The sequence below is a fragment of the Petaurus breviceps genome, unplaced genomic scaffold, assembly GCF_028583685.1.
Source record: "Petaurus breviceps papuanus isolate PSGF00001 unplaced genomic scaffold, PetGlider_PUasm1.0 419, whole genome shotgun sequence".
Lineage (NCBI taxonomy): Eukaryota > Metazoa > Chordata > Mammalia > Diprotodontia > Petauridae > Petaurus > Petaurus breviceps.
The window spans coordinates 14,245,556-14,271,472 of record NW_027186324.1 but is presented as its reverse complement, the minus strand read 5'-3'; the positions used below and the strand labels follow the sequence as shown (position 1 = coordinate 14,271,472).

General features: G+C 35.5%; 1 protein-coding gene and 1 pseudogene across 1 annotated transcript in view; both read left to right on the top strand.

Annotated features, from left to right (window-relative positions):
* Window positions 1-25,917, top strand: part of EPHA6 (EPH receptor A6) — an 862,386-nt gene that overhangs the window by 31,606 nt on the left and 804,863 nt on the right. The gene's annotated exons all lie outside the window — the stretch shown is intronic.
* On the top strand, window positions 7,519-10,531 carry LOC138171151 (eukaryotic translation initiation factor 4 gamma 1 pseudogene; annotated as a pseudogene).

Here is a 25,917-nt window from a genome sequence, read left to right as displayed (position 1 = left end):
TCTTTTGTTCCTGTTTTTTTTACTGTTTCCTAGTTTCCCTGAATACATTCAAGTCTCACTTTGTAGAAGAAGCCTTTTCAGTTTCCCTTTTTTGCCTTCCCTTTCTGAATTATCTACAATATATCCCACATATCTTGTTTACATACAATTGTTTGCATATTGTCTCCATCATTAGACTGTGATCTCCCTAAATGAGGACCTTTTTTGCCCCTTTTCTTTTTGTTGTGTACTACAAAGTACATCAATGATTATTTGCATAGATTATATCATCTGTTCAAATTTTTAATACAAAAGAGAATTGTTCAAATAATGCTTGTTTGGACAAATGGTTTGATATTAGTAATTGAAAAGTGCATTTTAAACTATTCACATAAGGCATTCTAGAAGAAACATATTGGTATTCCAAAAACTTATTCATTTTCCCTGGTATTCATATATCTTCCTTGTCTACAAATAAAGGTACTGTGCATTGACTGTGTGTGTGTTTGGAGTATCTGATTACTTGAAGATATTAATTGTGCAGCCCTTTCTTTTGAGCCTTCAGTTATTTAAGCCTTAGAAGGAAAAGTTACATATTGAGAATTTACTTTAATTTGTCATCTCATTTATTTGGTTCTCTCTTGACAATGGAAATGATAACGCTCCCCATTTCTTCTTCAGCTACTATTATCTCCATCTTTCTGTATCGATGTGAAATTGAAATAAAAAGGTTAGTTTGCTGTTATCTAGTTCTTTGGATATTGTGTAGCACATAACTTGCACCAATTGATTATTGCAACTCTTACCAAGTTACCAAGCCATTTTATTTTCCAGTATAATGGGGGAATGGGTCAATGAGTGTTAGTCTTATGAACATATTCAGATTTGTCCTCCCTTGTTAATTAAACAGAGTATATGCAGACATTTCCAAGCCTGCTTCCAATCCAATCACTCATGGAAACTTTGGTGAGCTTACATGAAAGATTGGGAGGCTAAAGGAGTCTCTTATTGGCTGTTTAACTGGAGGAGCCAATGATTCTGGATGCACTGAACAGAAACTGAGTTAACATAACAAAGAATCAATTTTACCCTACTTTGGGAATTTATTTGATTTTTCTATTGAGTTGTAGTTTTACTTATTGATTTGTCTATCACCCATTTGTCTATCTTTATCTATATCTGTGTGTGTGTATATGTATATATATATATATGTATATACACATACATTTTCATATTACATCACCCATTTCCTACCTATATTTCTATCATCTAACTCTTTGTCAGTATGTCTTTATCTATCACTGTCTTCCTTCTTGAATACTAAGAAGTCTACTATTACTGTGAGATATGAGGTGGAGAGGGGGAAGAATGGGCAGTGGCTGTATGAACTAGAAGAATGATTTGAAAGAGAGAATTTTGTTTGATACATACAGTTTTACAATATGTATATAGACATGCACACACACATATAGATAGATAGATAGATAGATAGATCTGTATGCACACATTGTTTAAAACACTTCTTGAATAATACTTAGTTGGGGAAAAAAATCACAATTTGTGTCCGTATTTTGGGTCTTCATTATCCTCTGGCAATCATTATTCCCTTTTCCCTTACCTTCCCGTTTAATACAGCTATAACAAAGTTTGCCTGGTTGGAACAATAGGTTGAAAAACCTTTTCCTGTCTCAGTTTCCTCAACTAAAAATGGCTATAGCAATATACTTCACTATCTAAAATATTTTGAGCATTAAGCAAGATAACATTTATAAAGTTCTTAGCACAGTGCTGGTATATAATAAGCTCTTAATAGATGCTTGTTTCCTTTTTTTTTCCTCTGGGTAAATCTTGATTTCAAATATCTGAAGAAACTTTACTAAAAGATTAAGGACACTGGAAAAAAATTTTATATATATTTTCTTCTCTAATTATTCTCCTTATATGTTACTTTTTTTTAAAAATTTTTATGTCTTTCATTTTGGTACAGCATTCACTTATGAACAAATAGCTCATACTCCCTTGTTCTTTCCCTTAAATAATTAAATGAAAACATTTAACATTGCTATGAGTAGCTTTGTTTCTTTCCAAAATACCACACTGGGCAAACAGCAGAAAGTATGCCCTCAATTTGTAAGTGGGAGTGGTAGAGCTATGTCTATGGTTAAATCTTGCTGTTATGGGACATACTTTTATTAAACTAGGTGCCATAAAACTGTACAACATGTGCATGAATTTTAGATCTCAAGGACTTTTAAATTGAAAAAGCAAAATATTTCCATTTTTAGGATAAATTTTATATTTTTCTTTGGTTCATTATGGACCATTATATTTCTCTTTTTTTTTTCTCTGAAGTTATTTTATATTCTCGTGTTCAAATATGTATGCATGCACAACATCATAAAAATACACATCATACAAATCATCAAAACAATTTTACTTTTAATTTTTAGGTAATTCTATCTCATAAATGGCTCCCCCTTTTAATTTGTATTGAACAAACTATTTTTTTGTCTGTTTAAAATGGTCTCATGAAAATTTTTTAAAAAGGCATTGATCTAAGCTGTGAATTGGCATATCTACCAACCTGAAGATGAATTAATAATTCATATTATTGCCATCAAGAAATCATTTCAACATATTAATAATTCATATGAATGCCATCAACACTGGTGGCATTTTTCCAGAAAACTTACAGAGATGTCAATATACATACATAGAATATTTCTGGCAAGGCATAATAAAGCTTCCAGCTTTATTCAACAATACAAACATATCTGTGTGTAGGATATGAGGGATATGGGGAATTTGGAAACATTTCAGAGAGATATAACCATGAAGGCACAGGAAAAAAATAAGAGATTAAGAAAATTTGTTTTCTTTTAAACAAAAGTTTATTTATTTGAGGAAAGGAAATATTGTAGCACAATCTCAAAATATAGCTGAAGTATTTATACAAGAAATAATAGCTGACAAACTTCTCTAATCACTTACTTTGAACATCACAGAAGAAAAGAACTAAAACTGTTTTTTTTTATAATTAAGGATAATTGTTAAGAATAATTAAAATTGAAGATCTCTAATATTCCTTGATTCTGTGTCACTGTGTATAGTGTACTGTGCCTGAAATAAAAAAAAAAAGAACTAAATTTAAATCTGGCCTCGGAAATTTACTAGTTCTGTGACCCAGTGGATTTTATAAGACCACTTTTTTTAAAATTAATATATTTATTTTTTACTTTTTAATATTCACTTTCATAGTATTTGAAATTCCAAATTTTCTCCCCATATCGCCCTTCCCCTGCCCCAAGACGGCATGCAACTTGATATAGGTGCTACATATATATTCATATTAAACTTAGTTTTACATTAGTCATGCTGTAAAGAAACATTAGAACCAATGGGGAAAATCATGAGAAAGAAGAAACAAACAAAAAGAGAGAAAGAAAGCAAATAATGTGCTTTGATCCGCATTCTAGCTCCACACAAACTTTTTTGGACTCAGTTTCCTCAACAAGCAAAATTTGGATAATATTAGTATTCTATCCCAGACTTCTTGTCATGATCAAATAAGGTAATATTTGTACACTACTTTCTGGATTTCAGTGGGATCATAACAAATCTTTTTCCTTCCTTGCTAATATTAATTATTAGTAGAAAGACTGGAAACTTATCAATTTGATTTTTAATATTTTATTATAATTCAACTTTGAAATTAATACATTTCATCTATCTTTTTTGTTTGCTTTATTGAGAAAAAATTCACTGTATCAATTAGAAATGCTTAGTCTTTCAGAATATTCTTAAATTCTTGTCCAGTGAAAGTAGGAATAAATGAGATTTAAAATTTTCTTTTCTGGACACATTTAGAATAGGTTTTGGTGTTGTTGCTGTTGTTTCACTTCAAAATGGAATATACTCACTATTAAATAAGACCATTATAATATAGATATTATATGATCTCTCTTGTGATAAAAAATATTGTTTTTTTAATTTATTTTGTTCTCAACATATGAAATGTTTTTACATTTCCTGTATAGTTAACATTCTATAATTAGATAAACTTGTTGTTGTCAAAATGTTTACTTACTATATCATTGCTTTTCTGCTTCTGGAATAAATAAATTTGAGATATAACTATAATCTAAGAAATTATTCAGAATCAAATGAAAAATATTTTCAATCTTGTATTATGTCAGATTAAGTGTACCTCAATGTCACTGCATAGATAGGAGCTAGAAGAATTCTCATTTGTTATAGCACAAATATGGAGTATTTGAATAGAATTCATATCAAAACTTCCTCAACACTTGATCCCCATTCTGATGCACAATGTTTTGATGCACTAAATAGCAAAGCAAGTTTCAGTGGCTGGCACATGGTAAGTACTTCATAAATGTTCATATTCTTACTAAATTCTTCATACTGATACAAACATTCTCCATGTACTGCAGGGACAAAATCACCTTCATTAGCTGAAAAATTATAATCCTCATATCATTTTTTAGAGACAGAAGTAGAATTGTTGTATTGAGTGGATTTGGAGTCAGTGTACCAAGGTTTATATTCTTCTTCAGTTACTTACAAGGTATACAATCATAGACAACTTAAACTCTAATATTATTTACATTTATTAAGTTGGTAATAATAAAATAATCACACTATCACTACCTATTTTCAAGATTATTATTAAGATTAATTGAAATCATATATTCAAGGGTGGAGCAAAAATGTCAGAGGAAGGGTATGGACTCATCTAAGCTCTCCTAAATCTCCTCCAAACAACTTTAAAATAACATCTCAAAATGAATTCTTGACTGCAATATCCAACAAAAGAATGGGGTGAAACAATTTTCCAGGTCAAGACAACTTAGATGGTTAGAAGGAAAATGTCTCTCTCAATGGGGAGAGAGTGGAACACAGTCCAGTACAGGCTGTACCCAGTAATTCAGCAGCAGACTCTGTGTGTGTGTGTGTGTGTGTGTGTGTGTGTAATTGAATAGGTGGTGGCTTCTGTAGCTCTTATTCCACAGACAGAAGCGGTTCAGAAGGAGATTACAATGGACCCTTCCTGGCACTGTGTGCAGGACTCTGTTGCATTGCCCATATATAGTTCTGGTCATGGTTCCAGGGTGAGAAAACATTATAGCGTACTAGAACATGTGGTCAGAGGGTAGCTGGAACCCTGGTCATAGTCCCAAGGAGAAAAAGTATGCTCACAGTCCAGGAAATCAGTGATCATACCTTTCTTTAGATCATGCCAATGTAATAGCAAGCAAAGTGGTACTTTCCTCCTTATTTCAGTTATTGTGATGGCAATCAAAATACTACTTAAGCTCCTTGTTTCAGCTATTCAAGTGCCTTTGAGCCCTGCCTTCGATTATATCAAGTCTTTGTGGGAACAGCATACATTGTTTTACCCTTAATAGACCTAAAGGGATTTGAAGACCTTTCCTGCTCTTAACAGGCCTACCATCATCACATGGAACCTGTGTGGGAGGAACTTGCCAAAAGAGCGAAACAGGAAGGATGCAACAGCAAGGTGTAACCAAAAGGAGGGGAGCAAATAAAACCTCCAGCACAGGGACCAGGCAGAACTGAGAGGGAGAATGCTTGTGATTTTGGCACTCTGTAGCACTCTGTCTGTTGGCCTGTCAGACAAAAGCCTGGTGTTTTAGGACAGAAGTTCTGAAAGAGGACTTTACTGACAATCCAGAAACCCTGAAAGAAGACTTTACCAAAGCCCTGGCACTTTACTGTTGATTTGTATTTCATTTTTCAGACAGAGACTTTGTCTGTTGGTTTGTGTTACTTTGTCAGACAGAAAGTGAGTTGAGATGATAGTGGTGGTAACATGTGTGAATATTATTGTAACTCTGATACGCTTTATTTGTGTAAATTTGTTGTGGCTCAGTTAAGCTTTACCTTCCCAGAAACAAAAAACTAGTAAGGGTTTGGAGTTTGACTCATGGTCACTCATAGAGAGAACTCATCGAGTCACCATGAGTTGTGAGCAGAGAGCTGCTTACCTGTTAATCCAGGTAAGAGTTGGGCAAATCCAGGCAAGAACTGGGAGAACTGCCTATCTGTGAATCCAGGCAAGAGTTTGGTGAATCTAGGTGAGAGCTGGGAGCATTGAAGGGTTTGGAAATCAGACTGAAGTTAAGATGAAAGGACCATTGCATGGGTACTTGGTGCTGACTGATGAGATTATGACTTACTTTGACCAAGGTGAAAGGTCTTTCTACCACCACTTAAGAGGGTACTTAGCAGTTACTGATGATATTGTAATTCAATTGTGACCTAGGAGTGAATGGCCTTTTATTTTCCACTACCCCTTAAGGATGAAACATTGATTGACTTAAGGATTATTGCTCCTTAAGGATGATTAGATTAAGGATGATTGGAGGCCAGGCTTAATTTAAGGATGAAAGGAGACTTCACTTGGGTACTTTATATTGATTGATGAGATTGTGACAAAGATATGTTTTGTTTAAGACTATATGGGCACCTTAGTTCTAAGTTTATATATTATGTTGTGAATGTTTTGCTTTAGTTTATTGCTGAATAAATAGAGAGTTCACTATAATATACAACCAGAAGCTTAAAGTCATTCACGGCAACAGTCCTCAGGAGAGCTGCTCATGATTGGCTTTATAACCACCTTGGAAGAACTGCATACTTGCAGACCCCCAGATGTTACTCTGAAAATGGCAACAAGAAAGGCATGAAGCTTGAGACAATGACTCCTCCTTCTGAAAAGCATAGCCCGACTTTAATATAAAGTTAAAAGTTTAAAAAATGGCTGGAAAATGGGGCAGGGGAGAAACTGACAATATAAAGTCACTTTGGTGATGGGGAAGATCAAGACAAACTCAGAAGAAGGAGACAATGAAAATAGAAAGATGAAAAGACTGAAATAAAAATTTAAACTTGATTCAGGTCTAAAAATATTCCTGAAAGAGATTTTTTAAATAGGAGGGGATTAAAAAAAATAAATAGGGAGTTAATGTAAAAATTTGAACAAGAAATCATACTGATGAAAGAAAATTATGAAAAATGTCAACAACATGTTAAAGCAGGTACAAAAAATAATGAAGAACAAACACCTAAAAGACTACAACAAATTAGGTAAAAAGGCACAACAATCTGCTGAATAGAAGAATTCTTTAAAAAAAAAAGAATTGGCAAGATGGAAAAAAGATGTTAAAAAATTCATTGAACAAAAGAACTCCTTAAAAAATAAAATTAGGAAAATGAAAAAGAAGGTACCAAAGCTCAATGAAGAAAATATTTCCTTGAAAATTAGAATTATGCTAATGGAAGTACATGACTCCAAATGATACTAAGAAACAATACAACAAAATCAAAACAATGAAAAAAAATAGAATAAAATGTGAATGATCTCATTGGAAAAATGGCTGAACTGGAAATTAGGTCCAAGAGAGATAATTTAAAATTATTGGATTATCTGAAAACCATGATAAAAAAAAAAAAACCTAGTCCTGTCTTCCCATGATTGGCGGTTAAACTCTGCCACAAATGGCAACTATCAAAGTACTGAAGATTAATAAGAATTTCTATGACAGTAAAATGAAAGAAGTTTATGAATTGTTGGATAGTCCTGGAAAAGTTCTCTTGAAATCTAAAGATCTTCATCTAGCAAAGAAGGTAGGAAAAAAAATCACCTGGATAGAAAAGCAACAATCTCAAACAAAGTTACTAGCTATATTTTTGAGTTGTTACAGGAAGCAGACAACAAAACTGTTTTCACAAAAATAAAAATGTGATGGGAGAGCTTTCATTGTACCTGGTATCAAAGAACCTTACAGGTTCTACCTGCCTAAAGTGGAGTTGTTTTTTTCAAAGTTGATGCCAATAATAATCCACAATCATCTGAAGAACAAGAAATTCCTGCAAAATGATGTTTTGCTGGATTAGGTCCGATTGAAGTGGATATGAGTCATTTTATACCTAGATCATGAAACCATTTAGACTTGATTTTGGTATATGGTGTTAGATAATGGTCTATGTCCAGTTTCTGCTCTACTATATTCCAGTTTTCCCAGCAGTTTTTGTCAAACAGTGAGTTCTCATCCCCAAACTGGTGTCGATGGGTTAATCAACAATAGATTACTATTGTCATTGACTGCTGAATCTCTTATGCACAATCTATTCCATTGATCCACCACTCTATTCCTCAGCCAGTACCAAGTAGTTTAATGACTGCTTCTTTAAAATACAGACTAAAATCTGGTATAGCTGCCTCATGGGGCTGAAGGTGCCCAACACCTACAAGTCCACGGTCACCGTCAACTTCCGGAAGCTGCTGCTGAACAGGTGCCAGAAGCAGTTTGAGAAATACAAAGAGGACAACGAAGTATTTGGTAAAAAGCAGAAGGATGAGGCAGCCATGGCAGAGGAACGGGGAAGCCTGAAGGGGGAGCTGGAGAAGGCCTGAGATATCGCCGGGCGACGTTCCCTGGGCAACATCAAGTTCATCAGGGAACTGTTTAAGCTGAAGATGATGACAGAGGCCATCATGCACGACTTCGTGATCAAGTTATTGAAGAACCACAATGAGGAGTCCCTGGAGTGCCTCTGCCGTCTGCTCACCACCATTGGCAAAGACTTGGACTTTGACAAGGCCAAGCCCCACATGGATCAGTATTTCAACCAAATGGAGAAGATTATCAAGGAAAAGAAGACTTAGTCAAGAATTTGGTTCATGCTGCAGGATGTGTTAGATCTCCAAAGAAGCAACTGGGTCTCCCGACGGGGAGACCAGGTCCCCAAGACCATTGATCAGATTCACAAGGAGGCTGCGATGGAAGAACAGCGAGAGCATATCAAAGTCCAGCAGCTCATGGCCAAGGGCGGCGACCTCCGCCAGGCAGAGGAGGGGTTTGATTGTGGATGACGGAGGCTGAAATACTGTTCCTATAAGCAAAGGCAGCAGACCCATTGATACCTCCCGATTCACCAAGATCACTAAGCCTGGATCTACTGACTCCAACAACCAACTCTTTGCCTCTTGGGGCCACCTGAGCTGGGGCAAGGGCAGCAGTGGGGGCATGGGAGCCAGGCCCGCAGGCTCAGCCTCTGAGACAGCCAGGCCACCAGCACCTTGAACCAGGCTGCCCTCCAGCAGGCAGCCCCCCCCAGAGAGCACCAACACGCAGCGTGTTGTACAAAGGAGCAGTCTGAGCCTGGAACGTGGTGAGAAAGCTGGGGATAGTGTAGATCTTCTAGAGCATAGTGAGTGGGGATGTGAGAATGGTCACCGCCTGGACCCAGCTCGCGCCCAGGTCCCCAAGCAGAGCTTCAGCAAGGAGGTGGAACAGTGGAGCCGAGAGCGACCTCTCCAACCAGAGCGTCTACACAAGGCGTCCAGCCTGATGGAGGAGCGGGACCGCAGTCGGGATGCGGTGAAACAGGAGGGGACTGCTGCCCACCCAGCCCTCCCCACCCCCGCCCCCAAGGCCGCACTTTGTGAGAAAGAGCTAGAGAAGTCGAAAGCCATCACTGAGGAGTTCCTCCATCTCAATGACATGAAGGAAGTGGTGCAGTGAGTGCAGGAACTGGCCTCCCCGTCACTACTTTTCATCTTCCTTTGGAACAGCATTGAGTCGACCTTGGAGCACAGCACCATTACCCAGAAGCACATGGGCCAGTTCTTGAAGCAGCTTCTCTGTTCTGGTCACCTCACTACCATCGAATATTATCAAGGGCTCTATGAGATCCTGGAAGTGGCTGAAGATAATGGAGATTGACATCCCTCACTTGTGGCTCTACTTGGCAGAACTGGTGACGCCCGTCCTTCCGGAAGGTGGGGTGCCCATGGGGGAGATTTTCAGGGAAATATCGAAGCCGCCAAAACCCCTAGGCAAAGCTCCTCCCCCTGCTATTACAATTCCTGAGGCTCCTGTGCAAAAGTGTGGGTCACAAAATGGTCGGGGTGCTGTGGGGAGAGGCTGGGCTCAGTTGGAAGGAACTCCTACCTGAGGACCAGGACATTGATGTTTTTGTCACTGAGCAGAAAGTAGAATACACACTGGGAGAGTAGTCTGAGCCCCCCAGCAGGCGAGAGCTGTCCCCCTAGGAGCTGAGCCAGCAGCTGAAGAAGCTGCTTACTGAGAGCAACAGTAACCAGAGAGTCAATGACTGAATAGAGGCGAACCTGAACGAACAGCAGGTGGCTTCCAATACATCGGTAACTGCACTCTTGACTGCCATCTGCTACTCAGACATCATTTTCGAGATCCCCTTGCCTGTGGATGTGGTGGTGCTGAAGGCGCGAGCGAAGCTGCTACAGAAATACGTGAAATACAGAAGGAGCTTCAGGCGCTCTATGCCCTTCAGGAGCTTGTGGTCACACTGGAGCAGCAAGCCAACCTACCACACATGTTTACTGGATGCACTCTATGGTGAAGACTTGGTCAAAGAGGAAGCCTTCTACAGCTGGGAGAGCAGCAAGCACCCCGCGGAGCAGCAGGGCAAAGGCGTGGCTCTCAAGTCTGTCACTGCCTTCTACACTTGGCTTCGTGAGCACTAGTATGACCAAAACTAAGGGTGGGGGCCGGCCAAGGGCCACCCAAATGGACGCGCAGACAGTGGCCCCACAGATTGTAGGGAGTACTGTGGTGTGCGCCGGTAGCCAGTTGTGTGTCTGAGCTGATAAAGTGGTGGCTGACGAGGCAGGATGGCTTTGGGCTGCCTGCCCCCCACCCCACGACTATGCCAGGCGCCCCTCCCCCTAGGGACATAGATATATATTATATATGTATATATCATAAAAATTGTTGTGGGGGTGGGGTACCACCGACTACCCCTGGGGTCCTTTTTTTTAATTTTAAGAAAATCACTTTTGGGACAGTGGTCCTTGCTGCTGGGGGCGTTCCTCCCCAGCCCCGCCGCATCTCCTCTGCTGCTGCCTGGGCAGGGGAAAGGGGGGGGGGGGGTGTGAGGAGGGCACGGTGCCTGTAATTATTAAACATGAATTCAATTTAAAAAAAAATCTGGTATAGCTAGTCCACCTTCCCTAGTATTTATTTTCATTAAATCCCTTGATATTCTGGACCGTTTGTTCTTCCAAATGAATTTTGTTACTATTTTTTTCTAGTGTTATACAGTAGTTTTTTTTTTTTTTTAACAAAATTGATCGGTATGGCACTAAATAATTTAATTTAGGTAAAATTGTCATTTTTATTATATTAGCTCAACCCAGCCACAAGCAATTGATATTTTTCCAATTAGTTAGATCTGACTTTATTTTTGTGAAAAGTGTTTTGTAAGGGCAGCTAGGTGCCTCAGTGAATAGAGCACTGGCCCTGGAGTCTGGAGGACCTGAGTTCAAATTTGACATCAGACACTTGGCACTTACTAGCCATGGGACTTTGGGCAAGTCACTTAACCCCAATTGCCCTGCAAAAAGCAAATAAATAAACAAACAAACAAACAAACAAACAAACAAATAAATAAATAGATAAATGAATGAATGAATGAATAAATGAATAAATAAATAAATAAGTAAATAAATAAATGAATAAATGAATGAATGAATGAATAAATGAATGAATGAATGAATGAATAAATAAATAAAGTAAATAAGTAAATAAATGAATGAATGAATAAGTAAATGAATGAATGAATGAATAAATGAATGAATGAATGAATAAATAAGTAAATGAATGAATGAATGAATAAATAAATAGATAGATAGATAGATAGATAGATAGATAGATAGATAGATAGATAGATAAATGGATAAATAGATAAATAAATAAATAAAAGTGTTTTGTAGTTGTGTTCATATAGGTTCTGGGTTTGTTTGGGCAGGTAGATTCCCAGACCTTTTATAATGTCTACAGTAACTTTAAATGGGATTTGTCTTTCTATCTCTTGCTGTTGTATTTCATTAGAAATATACAGGAATGCCAAAAATTTATGTGTGTTTATTTTATATCCTTCAACTTTGGCCAATTTATTTATTGTCTCATGTAGGTTTTTTAAATTTATTTATTTATTTATTTTTACTTTATTCTCTAGAATTCTCTAAGTATATCATCATATCATATGCAAAGAGTGATAGCTTGGTTTCTTCTTTGCATAATTTGATTTCTTTGATTTCTTTTACTTGTCTAAATCCTACTGGTAACATTTCTAGTACCAGATTGAATAAGAGGGGTGATAGTGGACACCCTTGTTTCACTCTGGGTGGGACATTTATGTCTTGGTTATCTCTGTCAGGGAGGGAGAATTGGAGCAGCCAGAGTTTACTTTGCCATCCTGGCCCCTGGAAAATCAGGCAGGTGATTTTTAAACTCCCAGTCTAGGGGCTGACAGCTCCAGGAGAAGCTGCTATCTCTGCTGTGGGCCCTGAGCTTTCTCTTACCCAGCTCTGACAGATCCTGCCATCCCGCGGTGAGATGGTGGTGAGAAGGCTTCAAATTGACCTTAGGGTGGGTGAGTCTGCTGGCTGGGGATCCTTCTCTCTTTGCTATAATTTGCTCTCTATTCTGAGTTGCGGCAGCTCCCATGTGCTTTGAGCTGCCCCTGCCCGGACCCATGTGGGCACTTTCCTGGGCTGGATTCTGCCACACTCTGTCTCCCCGTGGTTTCTGAAACTCCCATATCCACTCAGATTCACTTCTCAAAGTTTAGTGATGGGATTCACGGAGGACCTTAAAAAGGTTACTACTTCCATTTCTCCATCTTGGCTCCACCCCCTACCCCACCTGTTCATTTTTCAAAATTTTACATGCATTTTATAAACACAGTCAAAAGCTTCAGTAGATAAAATGTTTAGCCCTTTTGACTTTCCATGATCAAAGCTGTGATTCTTTTCCTAAACATGACTTCATATAATTCCACTCTTCTACATGGACAGAATTTGACTTTAAATTTCATGTAATACTATTATACATTAATTTTTTTGCACTTCTTGTATTTTCCCCTTTTGCTATTACAGAAAAGCATAGCGATATGTATAACCTTGTTCTTTAGTCAAATGAAAAGCATAATACCCTCCCAGTTTTGGTGTTCCCAGAGATTTACTCCCCATCTGCTTTGCTTGTCAATTCCAGAAGTTTCATTCATTCTTTATTCACCAAGATGTATGATGGTGGTATGATAATATGGATTTCCTAGAAGATGACCTTGTTAATAATAAGGACTTCATAAATGATGTTGTTAATTTGAATCATATAGGAGAGAATAAAAATGTTTTAAAGTATCATAAATGAAGGAAATATTCATTCAGTAGAAATTATGCCTACATAAACTGATTTCAATCAAGCACTTTTACCAGATATTTTTATAAGTGGCTTGGTTTTGCAAGCTCATAAAGTGAATCAAGGACAAAAGTAGAAATCCAAAGTTCAGGGGTTCTACTTCTGGCTTAGCTACTTACTAATTTACTTTAGTTATACTATTTTTATATCTTAGAGCCTTAATTTCTTGATTATCTGCCATGCATCTCTCATATGGTGGTGTTAATATAAAATGAGATATTATATGCGAAAACTCTTTGAAGATGCTAAAATGTCTTACTAATGCCAAATAATACTATTATGATAGAGCTTCTTATTATAATATATAGACTTTATTGTCCTTATGCAGGCTACTTTTGGGGAATTTACATATGATTCCATCCAGAAGACTTGGTAGAAATTGTCTTTTTCCAACTTCTGCCAGAATCTGAGAGAGATGCAGCAGGCAATGATCATTTAGAACTGTAAGAGACTTCAAATTCTGATGTATATCTAAACATACAGACAAAGATGAATTAACAAGATCATGACAGGAAATACAAATAATTGCAATGGATTTGTGACCTCATCATTGCAGAAACCCCTTCAATCATGCAAATCCCTTTAGAAAGTTATCAGGAGAAAATCTTCCAATAGCCATATGCAATGGATGATTCCATTTGAAATTTTCAAAGTAATTTGGTAAAATTGAAGTAAATATGTCAAAGAACAAATAAATTCAAATATTTTCAACTAAGACTTATGGAAAGTCTTAGGACTATTGTAAATATCTTTATCCAGAAATATAACTATAGATATGTATCACCAGAAATAGGCCATTCACATATGCATTATCAAAAGTCACATATGAACAGAACTCATTATTTCTATTAAAAATATAATGTGTCCCTGTTCTCTGGATTTTGACCTAGAGGTTAATTGTTATCAGCCACATTTTCAGGATGACCTCTGTCTAATTCCACCTTAGGGTCTTGCCAGCTGTTACCCCTAAAAGACTGTTGGGAATCTTTCCCCAAATAAGCAGATCTGTTCTCACCTAGGATGTGAGATCACCACAGATTTTGCTCAAATTATACCTATGAAACTCATTATATAATTAAATAAATCACAAATATACCAACAGGTTAGAAAAGTACACATATAATATTATTTTTGTGAAAAGGTGTCATGTTAGGTTCACTCTCAAAGTTTCTTTATTCAATATTTAAAATTTTCATCACTAAGTATTTATAACAAGCTTAAGTCAAGGAAGAACTGTTTCAAATTGCATAAATAATTACATTGAAAAATAAGTATATTGATAAGTATATTAACTGATTTTTACATAAGAAGGTACAAATATTCAGATGAGAACTCTAAATTTTCACATCTTTTTATACAAAGATTGTTCTTCCTTGTATAATCTGGTTTTGAACTATTTCACAAATCCATTTAACTCTTCTTGTTCCTTTTACTAGCCTCATAATGGTGACAGTGTATGATCTATTTTCTTTATAAGGAATGCCACCTTATTTTTGTTGTTCTTTTTTGTTCTCATATTTGACAGTTTTAGGGATGTCATCAGTATTCCTTTAAGAAATGTGTACTCTAATGAGCCCCCATTTTAATTTATTTCCCTTTCCTCCTGTATCCTATATCATTATGTTTTACTTTCAATAAGCTTTTAATTTTTCCCCTTCCTAATGTGAAGAATATTACACGTGTGGTTTTACACATTGCTTTCACTCTACTGTAATAATTTCCTTTGACACATTAATACATAGAGTTGGTGTATTTGAAACTCCTTGAGGGCAAGAATGACATGGTATTGATAATTATGTCTCTTTCAATTCATTTCTCAATGTTTTACACATAGTATACCCTAAATAAATATATTCAATTAAAATGAAGGTAAATGATATATAGATGGAGTAGATAGATTTGGAGGGGGGAAGTCAAGGCAATTGGGGTTAAGTGACTTGCCACAGGACACACAGCTAGTTGCATCAAGTGTCTGAGGCTGGATTTGAACTCTGGTCCTCTTGATTTCAGGGTTGGTGCTCTATTCACTGTGCCACCTAAGTGTCCCTAAATATTTTTATATAATATAATATAATATAATATAATATAATATAATATAATATAATATAATATAATATAATATAATATAATATAATATAATATAATATAATATAATATAATATAATATAATATAATATAATATAATATAATATAATATAATATAATATAATATAATATAATATAATATAATATAATATAATATAATATAATATAATATAATATAATATAATATAATATAATATAATATAATATAATATAATATAATATAATATAATATAATAATATGAGAGTTGATCTTTCTACTCAACTTAGACATAATTAAAATCATACTCATTTTCACTGAATATTATAATATTAGACACACAAGTCATTGAGGTTCACCACAAGTCATTCAATCTATTTTTTTTCCTTTAGATACCTAAAGTACAGCATTCTCAAACATATATATTAATTTCCTCACTAATGATTAGATGGGTTATTATATAACATGTGACAAATTTGTGAGTCCTTAATGCTATATTTAAAAAATTATATTTATTTTGTTAAATATATCATAATTACATGTAAAAATATAAACATTTCTTAAAACTTTGAGTTCTAAATTCTCTCTCTTTCCTGCCTCCCTTCCTTGAGAAAGCAAGCAATTATATATTGATTATATATGTGAAGTGATACAAAACATATTTGCATTTTAGCCATATAGGAAAAGAAAACACAAATGAAATAAAACAAACAAAGAAATATATATATATATATATATATATATATATATATATATATATATATTTTTTTTAAAGCAATCGGGGTTAAGTAACTTGCTCAAGGTTACATGGCCAGGTGTTTCTGGGTGGGTGCTAACTGTCTGGGCCGGGGATTCGATCTCCAGGTCTTCTCAACACTGGAGCTGGTGCTCTTACTCGCTGTGCTACCTGGCTGCCCCAACAAAAAAAATTTTTTTAAAGGTATGCTTTCATCTCTGTTTAGTGTTTATTCTCCCTTTGATGGTTGACAGAATTTTTGTCATGTTTCTTTTGGAATTATCTTGGATTATTGCCTTGATCAGAGTAGCTAAGTCTTTCATAGTAGTGCATTATTACTTAATGATATATTGTTATGATCAGGCATATATATCAACACCATGATAATGAAAAGAATTAAAATTAAATCATGGAAAATTTTCCCACAATGCATAGCATTGACCACGTAGTAAGGAAAAGTCATGGTGTCATTTTAAAAATTGGATTACACATGACAAAGGGTAGAAAAAAATAAGTTATTTGCAATCAAAGACCTACAAGGAAACATTAATTGCATAGGAGTTGCTTTGTTTAGAAAAGCAATAGTCTAGTATTACCACAGTTTCACTTGATATTGGTAAGAATTAGAAGTATATCTTTATAAATATCTACAGAAGACAATGCAGAATGACAAAATGTAATGTATTAAGTAGATTTAAAAAAAACTACATGCTTCCAACATCTACGGATAGGACAAAGAGAATTTTCTGCAATCAAAACTGATCAGAATCCACACCAATTGGATGAGATTCATTGCTTAAAGGAATCCTTTTTAGTGCAATCCTTCATAAAATTGATTTGAAGATAATGTGGAAATTAGGGATCTTCTCTATGAGTCACTGGGAAGCATCCCCTTTGAAGAAAAAGATTATAAAATATAATATTTGACATGGGAACATGTTAAACATATGGCATTGCAATTACAAAAGATTATGTTGACCAGTAAGCAAAAGGGGAGAGAATTGATTATTTTTTTCTCTTATGTTGCTTAAGAAGAGAGCGCTCCTATTCTAGATAAATGATATTCAGTGTTAGATTGAAATATATCCTTAGAGTAAAGAGCAAAAAGCCTTATGGTTAGATGTTTTGAGAAATATTCCTAAAAAGTAGCCAAAATGCCTTTGCTTTAATCAAGTACTTGCCAACAATCTTTTGATCTGAAATTATATTGCCTCAGTGAACTTCCTAGGTAGTCAGGTAGTCTTAGGCTTTAGGTTAAGTAGAACTCCACTTTGTTTCAGAAATAAAGAAACTGAGGATTAAAAATATAAAATGACTATCACACAGATAGGAAATAAAAGAACCAAGAATTGAATTGTTTTCTTGTTTCCAAATCCAGTCAGTCTTTTTTTCTATTCTGTCACATTGCTTAGTAGATGTTGAGGAATCCTGTCATCCAATGGACAACATGATGAATGACCTTTCCAAACTTCATTATTTTGGTACTCAGATGACCTGTTGCTGGGTCCATACTTAAGTCTTTCCCACTGAGTTGGATCTGCTAGAAATTGTACTCTGACAGTATGAAATTTGAGCCCCATGGTCACCTGCATGCCCCAGCTTTGAGATGATGACTTCAAATTTATCATGTACTTACTATGTTCTTGGAACTTGGGAATTCCAAAGGCAAAAGACAGTCCCTCTTCTTAAGGAGATTAATCTAAATCTTAAAAACATGCAAACAGGTATGTATAAACACCACATATATGTATATATACGTACACATACACACACACATATATGTGTATGTATATGTGGGTATGTGTGTGTGTGTGTGTGTGTGTGTGTGTGTGTGTGTGTGCACTCCTTGTAGAAGGATAGATTTTAGCTGAGACTTGAAGAAATGCAGGAAATCCAAGAGATGGTGTTAAGGAGCAGGACCATTTAACGAATTAGGGGACAACCATTCATTATGTGGAGACAAGAGATGAAGTGATTATCAAGAAACAACAAGGAGGCTAGTGTCACTGGATCAATGAGTACATGGGCATTGAAGACGTGGGAAGACTAGAACAGCAGCAGACAGCTAGATTATAAAAGGTTTTGAATTGTAAACAGAAGATTTTATATTTCAAACATGTAAGGACTACATTTACTATTTAAGATAAATTAATACGTTAGAGATTGAGCATTCTTGGAGAAGTATTGGAATATGAGGCAGTAGCCTCCATCAGACTATGCATGAAGAAGGTAGTTATTATTATTCAGTTATTTATTACAATGTTTCTTTGGAAATCAATGGAATGGGGAAAAGTAATCAATTCCTTTCAGGAAAAAGAAAATGAAAGTTTCTTTATGCTTAATGCTGCTTAAATAAACTAGTATTAGATGCTTGGAATTTCCACAATATTTCCATGTTTCTTTATTAAAAAAACGTGCATTTACACTATTCTGCAAGGTACTAGTTATAAACAACTTGACAATTCCACTTACTGATTTGATATCTGCACCAGGTAATGGTGATCCTTTTTTCAACCTTTTCTCTTCTGGCAACAATAAAGTTGCTATCTGTAACTATTATAAGCTAAAACCTTGCAGCTCTTCACATGGGTCATCTTTGTAAGTGTTTGATTTATGAACCTTTTTCCTCTCTCTTGCATCACATAGAAATTTTCCACAGAAGACCTGTGTTTCTTCCATTTCATGTTTATTTAAATCTGACACTACCTGCACTTAAGTGTTTTCTCAATATTTTATTTTAGGAAGCTATACCACATGCTTTTGATGACATTACTTATCCAATTATTTTATCGTTAACTGAATAATATAAGGAATGTTACCAATATAGAACTTGAAAATTTTCCATCATTTTTCTTGTCCATTTTCTCTAACATGCAAGATAACAATAAAAATGTTATTTTAAAACACAAAAATCAGTAACATTATTTTATATACAAAGTTTTGAAATTAGAGTTAAATTAGTTTAGGGACATTTTATTTGTCTTTGCTTTTCATCAAGGTGGCAAAGTGGGTAGAGGGCCAGATCTGAAGTTGGGAAGATAGTAGTTCAAATCTGGCCTCAAACACTTACTAGGTATATGACCCTAGGAAAGTTACTTAACCCCAATTGTCCTCCAGAAAGCATAATCTTGGGCAAGATAATATGGTATGTTGTCTCATTGTTGTCATTATATTTAATGAAATTATTATTTTGGGGGAGGAGCAGTGAATTCTTTAAATGTCTGCTTTACCCTCTACTTTTAGAATATCAAGGCAGTTTTCCTTAATTATTTCTTAAACTATGATGTCTAGTCTCTTTCTTTGATCATGGATTTAAGGTAGTCCAGTAAATCTTTTTAATTTTTTTGGCTTTCTGGAGGGCAATTGGGGTTAAGTTACTTGCCCAAGGTTACATGGCTAGTATTTTTCTGTGGGTGTTAAGTGTCTGAGCCCGGAATCGAACTCAGGTCCTCTTGACTCCGGGGCCTATGCTCTACTCACTGTGCCACTTAGCAGTCCCCAACAGTAATTCTTAAATTGTCTCCAATTGTTTTCCAAGTCAGTTGCTTTCTCATGAAATCTTTCATATTTTCTTATATCTTTTTCATGTTTTTGACTTTCTTTTATTCCTCCGTGATGTTTATTGTAGTCAGTTGCTTTCATTTTTTCAATTCCAATGTAAAAGCATTATTTTCTTCAGCAAATTTTTTTACATCTGTTTCTATTTGGTTTGTGCTATTTTCTTCAGTATTCTTTGTGTCTCTTTATCTTTTCTGACTGCTTTTCCATAATTTTCTTGCAATCTCCTTGCTTTTCCTGATTTTTACTCTTCCTATTCAATTTTTTAAAAAATTTTAAGCTCTTCCAAGAATTCCTTTGGGCCTTGTTTACAATTCATATTTTTTTTCTTTGAGTTTTTTGCTTTTAGGTCTTTTAACATCAATGTTTTCTGCTGAGTTTTTGTCGGATATTCCCTGTCACCATAGTAACTATTATGGTAATGTTTTTTTTTGGGGGGGGGGTTGCTCATTTTCTACTCTTTTTCTTGACTCTTCATGTTATGTTAAAGTTGGTCACTGCTTCTGATACTGAAGGGGTTTCAAGTTTCAGATTTCTCGTGCTCCTATTTTCAGAGTTATTTCTGGTGGTTCTCAGTGCTTCTAAGGTAGTATGATCTAAAGAGAAATGTAATGATTGCTCTTCTGACCTCTGTTCTGGTTTTTACACAGGAAAGGACCTTTATCTCCTGTAGTTGCTAGGACCTTTCTCTTTCTCCTTAAACTGTGACTAAATCTCCTGCTTTCCTTAGACCACAATTACTTCTGCTGCTTTATCTTTTGAACCTGAGACTATGGCACCTCTTCCCAACGACCATTTTTCACCCCTAAAATATGACCTAGAAATGTGTCTCAGCAATGCAATAGGGTCCTGAACCCAGTGCCTCCAAATCATTCTCCATAATCTCTTTCTGATCGGTTGTTTGACCTGCTTACTATCTATCTGTGTACAAAGAGCTCCTGAATATGCTTCTGCCACTGCTGAAGAAATTCTGTAGTAGCAGGAATTGCAGGCTAGATGCATCTACCACCCTGAAAAAAGAGACCTTTCCTGCCAACCTCATAGGTTGTCTTGCACTAAAATAATCTTTAACCTGATGGTTTGTAGACTCTGCTTCTCCATAATACAAATTGAGGTGTTATTTTAAAGGTTTGTGGGGGAGGGGCATTTGGGAGAGATCAGTTGAGGTCCTGCCACTCCTCCACCATTTTCACTCCACCTCATCTATAAAACTTGATAAAAATAAATAAAGCTATGATGAGTAAGAATACAAAGAAAAATGTGCTTAGTTGCTTGGAGGAAGTCAACTTCACTAATGATTCAGTTCCACTAATCCCCTTAACTCTCCAAAATCTTGGTCTTGCCAGGACAGCTAAGGGGAGCCTTAGAAGAGTAGAAATTTCTTATAATGATGTTCTGATCTTGGTCTCAATTTTCATGCTGTGAAGGAGCATAAAACTATGGTCAATCTGCACTTAAGGAAAATCAAAGTGTAAATTGTATATCTGATGAGAGAACATGATGGCTGGAGGAACTAAGAGGAGAATATTATTGGATTTAGCTTTGTAATGGGGACTAGTCACTGCACACATCAAAGTAGTTGCTCTAAAGATGTTTGAAAATACTCTAGATGCATATGTCTGGGAAAAATGAGATTTCCAGATTTTTCTACTTCTCTGACTGCTTTGAGTTTTGGGGAGCTAACAGATATCATTGAATGAGTTCCCCTAAACCCATATTTCAAAAGCAAGGTCAATGTATTAGCTGGTTGAGGAAACAAACATTTTTAAGCATCTACTCTGAGCCACCTTTTAAATATTATTATATGTGTGTGTTTATATATATATATGTGTGTGTGTGTAATCTCATTTGATTTTCACAACATTCTTGATAGGTGGTACTGTAGAATAAAGGTAGATAGTTTAAATGACATGCCCAATGTCACACAGCTAGGAAGGATAAGAATCCAGATTTTTATTCAGGTCTTCTTGTCTCCATTTTGCTCCCCAGATGTGATATTTTTTTCTCTGTGGTAGCTGACTTCTATGCTTGCATGGAATAGTAAAGACCATAGCAAGTCCATTTTTTCCTCCTTCCCAGGGCTATTCAACCCTGGTAGTGACTATAAGGAAATGAGGAGTTAGAGATGAAAAGAGAAGAGTAGAATCATTGTTTGGCTGGTTGTGGAGAAGATAGAGAGAGGCAATTGACCTCACCTCACCCCCCAAAATGACTATTAAAAAAAATTTCAAAGTAGACAAAGTTTGTCTTTGACTTTCTCCTAACTCTTTTTTTCATATTCCTCTGCTATATCTTGCCAGATTAAACTTGAAAATGTGTTGTGAGTACAATTCTTTTTGAAGATCTGGTTGTTAAACCTTTACCAGAACATGTCAGCTGGTATCCCTCTCTCTCGATCCCACTCCACAACATTGGCATACTGCTTAATAGTTTCCCAAATACCAAAACTACAAAACAAAACTACTCTTCCCTCCTCTAAGTGTTAGGAAAGCAATCTGATAAATTTAAGTTACTCTGGAAGCATAATATTATTTAATCAAAGTTTTTATGCACACAAAGATGTCCACATATTTATGTAAGGCATGATGACAGATAACTGCGGAATACAACTACATGTAACACCTAGTATCTCCTGTCAAAAATCCACATATTGAATTTTTGAAAGACATTTTTCTCTTAAAATTATGGCATTAGATTTTTGTTTTTTATTTGATAAATATTTTTTTCTGATATAGCTTGTCCAGGTCTAAGTGTATTCTATAAACATAGATATTTATATAAATATTAAATATAAATATAAATGTATACTATAATCCTAGATAATTCTCATAACTTTGATTATATATGTATACATATATGTACATATATTTATATTCATTCTTCATTTTTAATGAGTACTCTAGATGCATAAGTCTGGGAAAAATGAGATTTCCAGATTTTTCTACTTCTCTAACTTCTTTGAGTTTTGGGGAGCCTTACATGAGATACATGTTTATATATCTTTTGAAAGAATATTGAAACAAATTTTAGCAAGTCAAATTTTATTGCATTGATTTAAGATAATGGTTTTCCATGAAGTAATCTATTACCATTTTTAGTGGAAGAGAGCATTGCAGGGAATAGCTCTCACTTTAGGCTGCTTGAATCTGGATCACTGCTTTGTGTGGAGGTCCTGGGGGGTGTGACCAGGTGTCAGAGCCTATGAAGGTTTCAGAGAGGGCACCCAACTAATAGGTTCAACAGCTGCTAAAACCCCAGCAATTTGGTACAAAGCTCTCCTTTCTGGAAGCAGAGGTATATGATGGCAAAAAGCTCACAAGTCAAGTAATTGAGTGGCGATATGAGCAAGGAAAGGAAGCAAAGTAAGCACAGAAATCCAACTGTGGATTCCTTTTTGGGGGAAAAAAGGATCAAAGAATAGAAAGGCAGGATGACATTGAAGTCAAAACTCTTGCACCAAAAGCTTCCAAGAAAAATATGGATTGGTTACAGGCAATAGAGGAGCTTAAGAAGGATTTTGAAAACCAAATAAGAGAAGGGAAGAACAAATTGGAAAGATAAATGAGAACAATGCAAGAAAATCATGAAAAGAGATTCAACAGACTGAAGAAAATAACATATTAAAAAATAAACTATTTAAAATGACAAAAGGGGCTCAAAAAGCCAATGAGGAGAAGAATGCTTTAAAAAGATGGATTTGCCAGATGAAAAAAAAAATCTCAAAAGCTCAGGGAAGAGAATAATTCCTTCAAAATTAGATAGCAGCAAATGGAAGCTAATGACTTTATGAGAAATCAAGATACTATAAAACATTTCCAAATAAGTGAAAACATTCAGGGCAATGTGAAATATCTCACTGGGAAAACCACTGACCTGTAAAATAGATCCAGGAAAGAGAATTTAAAAACTATTGTACTACCTGAAAGCCATGGTCAAAAAAAGAAGATAGAAATCCTCGTTCATGAAATTCTCAAGTAAAATTGTGCAGATATTTTAGAATCAGAGGGAAAAACAGAGATTGAAAGAATCCATCAATCACCTCTTAAAAAAGATCCCCAAAGGAAAACTCCCAGGAATATTATAGCCAGGTTGCAGAGTTCCCAGATAAAGGAGAAATATTCCAAGTAGCTAGGAAGAAACAATTTGAATATTGTGGATACATGATCAGAATAACACAGGATCTGGCAGTTTCTACATTGAGAGATCAAATGGCTTGGAATATGGTATCCTGGAGCTCAAAGGAACTGGGATTAAAACCAAGAATCACCTACCCAGCAAAAATGAGTATAATGTTGCAGGGGAAAATATGGTCATTCAATGAAATAGAGGGCTTTCAACATTTCTTAATGAAAAAAAAACAATTGAATAAGGAATTTGACCTTCAGATAAAAGAAGCAGGAGAAGCATGAGAAGGTAAACAGGGAAAAGAAATCATAAGGAACTTATCAAAGTTGAACTGTTTACCTTCCTACATGGATAAATGATAATTTTAACTTATAAAACTTTTCTCATATAAAAATAGTTGAAGTATTATAAATATAACACTTCAATAAATAAACTAGTATAAAAATAGTTGAAGGGAATAGAAATATGTATGTATGTATGTATGTATACACACACATATATATATACATACTTATATTTCTATATAGGAGGATATATGGGCATATTAATATATATGTGTGTGTTTATATATGTGTACATGTATACATAGACAGAGGGCAAAGGATCTATTAAATAGTAAGGGATGATACTTAAAAGGTGAAATTTAGAGGGGAGAGAAGAATATAATGAGAGGAGATTGGGAGAGAAAGAATGGCGTAAATTATCTCACGTAGAAGAGGGAAGGGAAAACTGTTACAATGGGAGAGAAGAATAGGAAGGCAAAAAGGAATGCATCAACCATACTCTCATTAAATTTTCCCTAGGGAGGGAATCACATACACACTCAAAAGGGTACCTTGCCCTACAAGAGAGTAGAGAGGAAGGGGATGAGAGGGGGAACGATGGAGGGGAAGGCAGGTTTGGAGGTAGGGTACTTAGAAGCAAACAGTTTTGAAAAGGTCAGGGTCAAGTAGTGTAATGGGAGTGTAAATTTTTAGGATCTTCCCTGCCCCTAGGCGAAAGTGCACCTGGAACCTGGGGTGGGAGGCTTGTTTTTTAGTAGATACTTTTTGATAGGCCAATGAGTTTAGAAGGCTTTTACATTCTCTGAGCCAGGAGAAGGCTATAGAAGCCCTGATGTGTAGCTTTGTTTTGGGACTCACTTTGAGAAGTGTTCTGTGATTTGATCTGACAAGACTTTGGGAAGCCGTTGTTGAGAGCCCCCCCCCCCCCCCAGCTTTGAAAAAACCATATGTTGCTTTGGTAAACATATAATGGTTGGACAGTTTGGAGATGTCTACTTGATCTGTTTCTGTCTTGATAATTCTGTCTGTATATTCTGAAGTTCGGGGTTCTGACCTTTTTCCCCTGAATTAGGTAAACGATATATGTTTGACTGATTAAAGTCAGCTTGTTAACCCATTTTGAGTTGCTTTCCTTTAACAAAGCAGATGCAAGAAGCTGTGTTGGCAGCCACCCTGGGGACACTTGGGGTGTTTGCCGCTACAAGTAGAGAATAGAACAAGTGGATGGGTGACACATAGGATGGAGGGGAATATAGTCAGTCTCGTACAATATATCCACTATGGAAATATTTTGCATAGCTACACCTGTACAACCTATATGGAATTGCTTATCTTTACAGTAAGGATGGGCAACAAAGGAGGAAGTGAAAGAATCTGGAATTTTAAGTTTTAAAATCAAATGTTTAAGAAATATTTAAATATATTATTTTTTTATTGTTATTTTAAATGCAACTGAGAAATAAGAAATACAGGCAATGGGAGATGGAGATCCATCTTGCTCTACCAAAAGTCAGAGGGGGAATGGAGGAGGATATAAGAGTGGTTGGATTGGGGGAGGGGATATACAGTGAGATCACTGTTTTGGGGTGGGGGTGGTGGGTAGGGAAGAGATGGGGAAAACATTGTAACTCGAGAACTTGTGGAAATGAATGATGTAAACTAAAAATAAACATAAAATTTATTTAAAAAAACAAAAAGTGATTTTTCACCTGTTTATAATTTTTAATGGAATTTTAAAGCTAAAACAATTCCAAGTAATTATATGTTCTTTTGAAAGTGATGTGTTTAAGTGCCACAATTTATTTTATAAGTATATAAAAGTAAAATTGTCAATTGTAATATTGTTTTCCTAACCAAATAAATGTAATTTATATTTTTTAATTA